Source organism: Carcharodon carcharias, chromosome 25, assembly GCF_017639515.1.
Source record: "Carcharodon carcharias isolate sCarCar2 chromosome 25, sCarCar2.pri, whole genome shotgun sequence".
Classification (NCBI taxonomy): domain Eukaryota; kingdom Metazoa; phylum Chordata; class Chondrichthyes; order Lamniformes; family Lamnidae; genus Carcharodon; species Carcharodon carcharias.
This window is the reverse complement of record NC_054491.1, coordinates 22,048,798-22,057,290: the sequence shown is the minus strand read 5'-3', so window position 1 is coordinate 22,057,290 and position 8,493 is coordinate 22,048,798. Positions and strand designations below refer to the sequence as shown.

Sequence of the window (8,493 nt, the reverse complement as noted above, 5' to 3'; positions counted from 1 at the left end):
TATTTATTATAGTGAAACAAAAGACCCTTTCTAATAGTGATTAGGTTCAAAGGTAAATGGAGTTGAAGTACAGATCAACCATGATCTAATTAAGTGGTAACAGGTTTGAGGGGCTAAATGGCGTCACTCCTGATCCTAATTCTACAGTATAATTGCAGACCTTGTGTATATTTTAGAGAAAAGTAGAGGCAACCACTGATATTGTTTCGAATAATCCCATTATATAGACAGCTCGGGAGGAAGACCGAGGAGAAGAGAGAAGAGAAAGGAATAAGGAGAGGAGGAACAAAATGAAAGAAGGACCTCCCTGATGTAGGTAAGATCCATAATACCCAGGGAAGGGAAATCTTGCAGACCAAGTCAAATTAAACGGGCAGGTGGACAAGGAGGGGTAGGGTCAACTGGCAAAGGTGCACTTAGGGATGATGATAGAAGCTGTTTCATGTGGTGGGATAGTTCTGGGATAACTTGAGAAGCAGTCAGGTGATGGCACAGTTGAGTTTTCTGAATGGATGACCCTTTCTTGTCTGTATCTGTCTAGTGTTTATTTTTTATTCTGAGCCTGGGGGTGTTGGCAGAAATATGCGGAAGAAGAGATGCAGCACAAGAACATGAGAAATGAGAACAGGAGTAAGCCATTCGGCCCCTTGAGCCTGCTCTGCCATTCAGCAAGGTTATGATCTTCCACCATAACTCGACTCTCCTGCATTATCGTCATTTCCCTTGATCCCCTTAGTATCCAAAAATCTAATGATCTCAGTCCTTAATATACCTGATACCTGAGCATTCTCAGCCCTCTGGGGTAGAGAATTCCAAAGGTTCACAACCCTCACAGTGTTCACATGTTCACGACAGACACTCCGTAGTAGAGTTTTCATAAACTTCTGACTGACAGTTTGTCCCACATTCCCCTTGTTCCCAGGCCTTTTTTAAGCAGGTGATAATATTCAGAAGCAGGAGCCTTGCACCTTACTCTTTGCAGTTAAATATAAGGGACAGATGTAACTATCACCAAAGATGGTCTTGAACATAATTAGGTAAGACAGTGGACTCTCCAGTAGTCACATGAGTAACCTATGGTCAGTGGGTAGCTGTCTCAGCTCTGAGTCAGAAGGTTGTGGCTTCAAGTCCCACTTCAAGAACTTGAGCAGAAAATCTAGGCTAACACTCTTGGTGCAGTACTGAGGGAGTCCCGCACTGTCGGAGGGTCAGTACTGAGGGAATCCCACACTGTCAGAGGGTCAGTACTGAGGGAGTCCCACACTGTCAGAGGGTCAATACTGAGGGAGTCCCACACTGTCGGAGGGTCAGTACTGAGGGAGTCCCACACTGTCAGAGGGTCAATACTGAGGGAGTCTCGCACTGTCAGAGGGTCAGTACTGAGGGAGTCCCACACTGTCAGAGGATCAGTACCGAGGGAGTCCCACACTGTCAGAAGGTCAGTACTGAAGGAGTCCTGCACTGTCGGAGGGAATGTTGCACTGATGCCATCCTTCAGATGGGACGTTAACTGAGGCCCCATTCATCGCTGTTAGGTAGATGTATTCCTGGTGTCCTGGCCAATATTTATCCCTCAACCAACATCACAAAAACAGATGATCTGGTCATTACCACATTCCTGTTTGTGGGAACTTGCGACACAACATTACACTGCGGAAAGTATTTAATTAGCTGCAGAGTGTTGAGGTTGTAAAAGGTGATATAGAAATTTAAGTCTTTCTTTACCTGTTTCATTCTTCACTGCACTGACCCAACCTGAAAATATCTAACTACTCACATTTTTAAATACCTTTTATTTTCTCATTGGCCTTTAACACACTTGTAACAAATCCTGGTTTCCCAGAACACACTGCACACTGTCTGCAACTGACAGCCTCTTAATGTCCCTAAACCTGGGACTAGTACACAATCAGCTGAAAGGATATTTTGATTCTACCTCAACAAGGAGCAGCTATGGACAGATGCAAAGATTAAACAGAAACCATGCGTTATATTCCTGGCCTAGGCCTAGTCACAGATGGCCATGGAAGTCTCTACAACTGATCTCAGCACCTTTGGATTTGTGACGAGGTTCGAGGTTTGGGTGGGGGGTGAACTGCCTAGCTCCCTGTTGGCAATCTCCACCCAATTGCACCTCATGGAAAATTGCACGCTTGTGACCATGTGATTGTGAGCAAACTCAGATCAGTAGAATGTTTCTAGTTATGAAGTTCAAAACTAGAGGTCATAAATATAAGATAGTCACTAATAAACCTAATAAGGAATTCATGAGGAACTGCTTTACCCAGACAATGGGGAGAACATGGAACTCTACTGCAAGGAACAGTTGAGGTGAATAGGATAGATACACTTAAGAGGAAACTAGACACATATAAGAAAGAAAGGAATAGGGAATATGTGGATAGGGTTGGATGAAGTAGGGTAGGAGGAGGCTTGTGTGGAGCATAAACACCAGCATAGACTTGTTGGGCCGAATGGCCTATTTCTGTGCTGTAAAAAAAAATGTAATTCATTAAAGACTGTTGGTTAGAGACTAGGTGACTCTCAGTGCCCAAAGAAATGTAGCCCCTTAACAATTAAAAGCTGCCAGGGAAGAGAGTAGGCAGGTGGAAAAATAAAGAAAATTCTTTCCTTTTTTGTTGTTGGTGGAAGTCCTGATTTTCCATTTCTCAACATGCTGAAACTTTTTGCAGTGCTGTTTCGTGGCAGGAATTCAAGGAATGAATGAAATCATCTGCGAAATCACATTGAGACTGGGCAGAGAGCGAGTGAGCTGGTGCACGATAAGTCTGCATTCACATTTATACATAAAGCCTATTTTCAACTACTTGTGTCTTATTGCACGCTTATTGTCTGTGGCTTTGTGAAAATCTGGTGCTGCAAATTTAAAACTCCCAATCAAAATAAAAAGTTTCTAAATTGAATTGGGACTCTCAAGAGGAGTTGCTGCTGGGATAATATTTAGTTGGGTTCCTGAACCACTGATTTCACCCCCGCTCCCTGCTCACTGTCTGAGACTGAGCCAAACCATTCACAGCTTTGGCATTGTGTTTGACCCTAGAGTTTTCGACCACGTATCCACTCCAACACCTAAACTGCCTACTGCCGCCTCCATAGCATTGCCTGTCTCCGCCCTTGTCTAAGCTAATCCGCTGCTGAAATTCTCATCCGTGCCTTTGTTACTTGCAGCTTCGAAGATTCTAATGCTCTCCAGGCCAGCCTTCCATCTTCCACACTAAATAAACAAGCTCACCCAAAACTCTGCTGCCCATATCCTAATTCACACTAAGTCCTATTTACCCATCACCTCCGCGCAACACCCCTCCCCCCCACCACTTTGTGCTCACTCACCGACATTGGCTCCTAGTCCGATTTTAAAATTCTCATCCTTGTTTTCATACCCTTCATGGCTTTGCTCCTCGCAATCTCTGTAACGTCCTTCAGCCCCACAGCCCTCCAAGATATCTACAATCTGTCTCTTACACATCCCTATTTACTTTTCTTCCACAATTAATAGCTGTGCCTTCAACTGCCTGGGCACAAAGCTCTGCGATTCTCCCTCTAAACCTGTCCACCTCTCTGCCTCTCTTTCTCTTTTAAGCAGCTCCTTAAAGCCTACCTCTTTGACCACCTTCCCTAATACCTCCTTATGTAACTTAGTGTCAACTGTTGTCTAATTATGCTCTTGTGAATCACCTTGGCACTTTTCCTAGTAAAAGTGCTATAAAATTCAAATTGTTGTTGAGCATGAGTTCAGGAGAGGGGGTTGTTCTCTTCAATGTCAGACAGTCTGTTGGAAAACCAATGCACAGTTTCAAAGGAGAGCTGGCAACATACTCCGTGCTCACAGGATAAAGTCCTTTACCTAAGTACTATCACGGGGGCAAGGGGCCAGGCAGAAGCCACACTCTTTCTGTCAATAGCTCGGGTGAACGAGAGGCATGTTTGGAAGTGCACTGTCCGTAACGTGAAAACATTACAAAGGACGCAACTAGTAGACACCCACGGACTGTAGTTTACCCAGAAATGTGTGAGGTTGCACTGAGGGTTAATATAACCCCAGGATTCACCTGATTCACAGAATCATAGGCCAATCATAGGCGTGCATCCCGCCATGACCGTGGGTCATTCCGATCTTCCTTTCAGTGGGTGCGCACCAGAGTCGGCTGCACGCTCACCGAACTGTCAAAGGCCTTTTAAGGCCATTAATCAACCAATTAAACAAATTGTCAGAGCTGCCCGTCCAACCTTAAGGTTGTTGGGGGGCAGGTGAAGAGCCCAGGCGGCCTTCGCGTTTTTCATGAAACCTCATCCACGGGCGGGATGAGATTTCATCAAGGTTTCATTAATCATATTTTAAAAATTTGTGAAAATTCATAAACATGTCCCAGCTCATGCGACACTGTCACATGAGGGGACATGCCTGAATAATTTTTTTTTTAATATTTATTCCAGCTTCAGAACTGAACTTGATCTCCCTGAGGCAGCTCCGTGCCCGGCTCTCCCTCCTCCCTACCCCCCCCGCCTGCACGGGTAGTGCTGAGTGCTGCCAGGTGCACATCACGCTGGGCGGGCCTTAATTGGCCTGCCCACGTAAAATGGCGGCGCGCAGCCGACTGCGGGCGGAGATCAGCTCCACAGCCGCTCCCGACAGGCCCGCCCGACGGGGAGAAAATTCTCCCCATAGAATCTTGCAACACAGGAGGAGGTCATTCAGTCCTTCATGTCTGTTCAATTTAATTTCATGTAAATTAGTCCTCTTCATTACATGTCCTTTTGAAGGTTCCTATGGAGCCTGATTTTGCCATACTTTCAAGTGATGAATTCCAGATCTTATCAACCCTCTGAAGAAATTTCTCCTCATTACCCTCTAGCTCTTTTGTCAATTATTTTAAATCTATGACCTCTGCCTGTTGGCCCACTTACCAGAAGAAACAGTTTCTTCATTCTTTATCTATCAAGGTGCCTCTATAAGCTCTTCCCTTAACTTTATTTGCTTTGAGGAGAACAATCCCGGTTCCTCCAATCTCTCCACATAACTGAACTGCTTCATTTCTGGTACCATCCTGGTAAGCCTCCCACTGCACCCTCCCCAGGGTTTGTCATCCTTTCTAATGTGTGGTGCCCAGAATTGGGAAACTGGGGCCTAACCAGTAACTTGTAAAGGTTTTGCATGAGTTCCTTGTTTTTGTATTCAGTGCCCTTTTTTTTTTACAAAATCAGGCATCCCAAATGCTTTCTTAACGGCCAAATCAACCTGCCCTGCCACATTCTTGAGCATTAGTGAATGTGTATTTCCAGGTCCTTCTGCTCCTTCATCTTTGTCAGAATATCTACCTTTTGATCCCATCGCTTCTCCATGTTGTTTCTCCCAAAGTGCATCACTTCACACGTATCAGCATTCAGTAACATCTGCCATGTGTCTGCCCATTTCACTAACCTGCCTATGTCCTACTGAAGTCTTCTAGTATCCTATTCACTATTTGCCATGTTGCCAAGTTTTACATCATCTTCAAACTTCAAAGTGTCCCCTAAGTACCCAAATCCATATTTATACTTCCAAGACCAGCAATGGTCCTAATAATGTCGCTTGGTGGGGGGGAAACCCTGTTGCATACTTCTCCCTATGGCCCCACAAGGTTCAACATTCAGTCCCACCATCACCGATGCACAGTGGCAGCAGTGTGAACCATCTGAAGACACACTGCAGCGACTCACCAAGGCTTCTTCAAACCTGTGACCTCTACCACCTAAAAGGACAAGCGCAGCAGACGTAAGGGAACACCACCACCTCCAAGTTCCCCTCCAAATTCACACACCATTCTGACTTGGAAATATATCACCGTTGTTTCACTATCACTGGGACTCCCTCCCTAACATCACTGTGGATGTACCTACACCACATGGACTGCAGTAATTCAAGAGTTAGGCTCACCACCACCTCCTCAACCACAGCTTGGAATGGGCAGCAAAAACTTTAATTATATAACACTTTTAATTACCCCAGGGCATGACACAGGAGTGTTATCAAATAAAATATGAAACCAAACCACTTAAGGGGATATTAGGACAGATGACCAAAAGTTTGACCAAAGAGGTTGGTTTTAAGGAGTGTCTTAAAGAAGGGAAGCAAGGTAGAGAGGTTTAGGCAGGGAATCCCAGAACTTGGGCTTTGGCAACTGAAGCCTCAACCACCAATGGTGGAACAATTAAAATTTGGGATATACAAGAGTACAGAATTAAAGGATTACAGATATCTCAAAGGAATGGGGGTTAGAGGAGGTGACAGAGACATGAAGGGATTTGAAAACAATGATGAGAATTTTAAAATCAAGGCCTCGCAAAGCTGGAGCTAATGTAGGTCTGAAAACATGGGGTGATAGGGGGACAGGATTTGATGCGAGTCAGGACACAGAAAACAGAGTTTTAGATGATGCCAAGTGTGTAGAGCAGCAAGAGGCAGGCCTGGAGTCCCAGGTCACGAGGTAGCAAAGGCATGGCAGATGAGCTGAAATCGGAGGATTTGGGCAATGTTACAGAGGGAGGAGTAGGTGGTCTTATTGTGAATATGTGTGAACATAAGTTCATCTCAATTTACAAGCAGTCTGGTTCAACCTCACACTGTTGCTAGGGAAAGGGATGGAGTTGGTGGCTAGAGTTTGTGGCAAGGACTGAAGACAATGATTTGGATCTTCCCACTACTTGGTAAATGTCAGTGTTGGTGGTGGTGTCTGCAGCCCAAGAAGAAATAAATAAAAGATTCTGAATTTGTCAAGGCTCTAGTACACTTTGTGTTATAGGGTCATGGAATGGATTTCTATTTGCCCATTGGCACTATGTGGTTATACTAGGAGAGATTTTGTATCACCATTCAGAGTGTATAAGAGGAGAGTATACTGGGAAGTTACACATACCCAAAATCTACGGGCTTTCATCACAGATTTTCATGAAGCAAAAATGATATGTTGACAATGTACCATTTTCCAGAATGCATTGTGTGTACCGAACAAGCAGAACAGTTAAACAGTTCCGTAATTACCAGTCTGCTCACACCCATCATTCCAGCCAATTACACATTGATTCATTAATGAAAAAAGTGAGCTGGTCCAGCTGTTTCAAAGAGCGTTCATTTTAACCCACTTTTACCTCAGTGGACAATACGATTCGGGGATGGGGAGGTGGGAGGGAGCGGATGTGGAGGCCTGAATCAGGAGAGAGTAAAAAAGGCTGAATGCAGCACTGGGCATGTGACTCTCATGTGCCATTTTCCACATCATGGGTTAGGTTAAAATGTAGCCCATTGGTTACGGCCCAGTTCAAGGATTTGACCAAAACTGGCAGAAGATCCGACTGCTCAATCAGTTGCTAATGAGGGTTGGAATCATCTCCTCCCACTATCGGCAGGGTTTGTGGCAGGTAGGGGGTGTGCAATAGGGCGGGCAGTGAAAAATCGGTTTCCAGACACTGGGCGATGATGGCAAGGACTTCTGGTCCCAACTGTCATGGCAGAATAATGGCAGGTTGCCATTCCTGTCAAAGGCTGTCAGGAAGCTGTTTTGCATCTCATTGTCGGGATTCAAATTAACACCTGACCAAAACCCACTGCCCCGCCAGTGGCTTTTCACTCTGGTCCAAAATATGACTGGACCAACGTGCCAATGGCTGGAGCAGTGGCTGCCCGGCTGTAGCGAGGCAGGTGGACGTCTAGAGCAGATGTATGTTGTGACTGTTTTTAGGGTGGGGAGGGTGTCATGGAGCACATGGAGGGAAGGAAAGGCCCAAAGAGATGGGGCAGGTGAGGCAGCCAAAACATGGAGGGGTGGGAAAAAATGAAGCCTTGCTGTGGTCTTGGTTGGGTGCAGTGGGGGAGTGGACTGGGGAGCATTGCAAGGGCTGTGGAGGCAGCAGGGACCCGTGAGTGGGGGTTGGAGAAAGGAACGATGACTTGGGGGGTGGGGGGTTGGAGAATGGGGCCATGATTTGGGGAGTTAGAGAAGGGGCCATGAGTGGGGGAGAAGGTTTCAGAGGGAGGGGTTGTTGGTACCAATACTGGAATCCTGGGGTCAAACTGAGGGTATTGGTGATGGGAGGGAACATTCACAGTTAAATGGGGCAGAGGGATGTGGTAGGTCTGTCAATGACATGTGAAGGACCAGGGAGGTTGTTGGAGGGACTGTGAAGTGGCGGTGGATCTTAGGAATGGGCAAGACAAGAACAGGAATCTTGACCGTGACTGGGATGGGCTCATCGGGGAGTGGGGGAGGGCACATCCATGTTCACAGTGATGGTTCAAAGGGGAAATGTGACCGGGGGAGGTCAATGGTGTTGGGTGGGAGGGTGTGTGTCACGGGTAGAGGGTAGAAGGTCTTTGGGCAAGCTTGGAACGGAACGCACATTTTGCTGCTGAAGCACTGACTACTACCTCGAAGTCCAGCTCACTAAATGCTGGATGGGAATGAGGGTCATTGGGTGGGTGAAGCTGCAAGTCAGCTC

The 8,493-nt window shown here is 46.0% G+C and overlaps 1 long non-coding RNA gene across 1 annotated transcript in view; it reads left to right on the top strand.

Moving 5' to 3' along the window:
* The first annotated feature begins 237 nt into the window (after window positions 1-237).
* LOC121269510 overlaps window positions 238-8,493 on the top strand; it is a 31,918-nt gene continuing 23,662 nt past the window's right edge. Inside the window, exon 1 of the long non-coding RNA XR_005941363.1 lies at window positions 238-316. This is a non-coding gene — a long non-coding RNA (uncharacterized LOC121269510). The remainder of the gene's footprint in view (window positions 317-8,493) is intronic.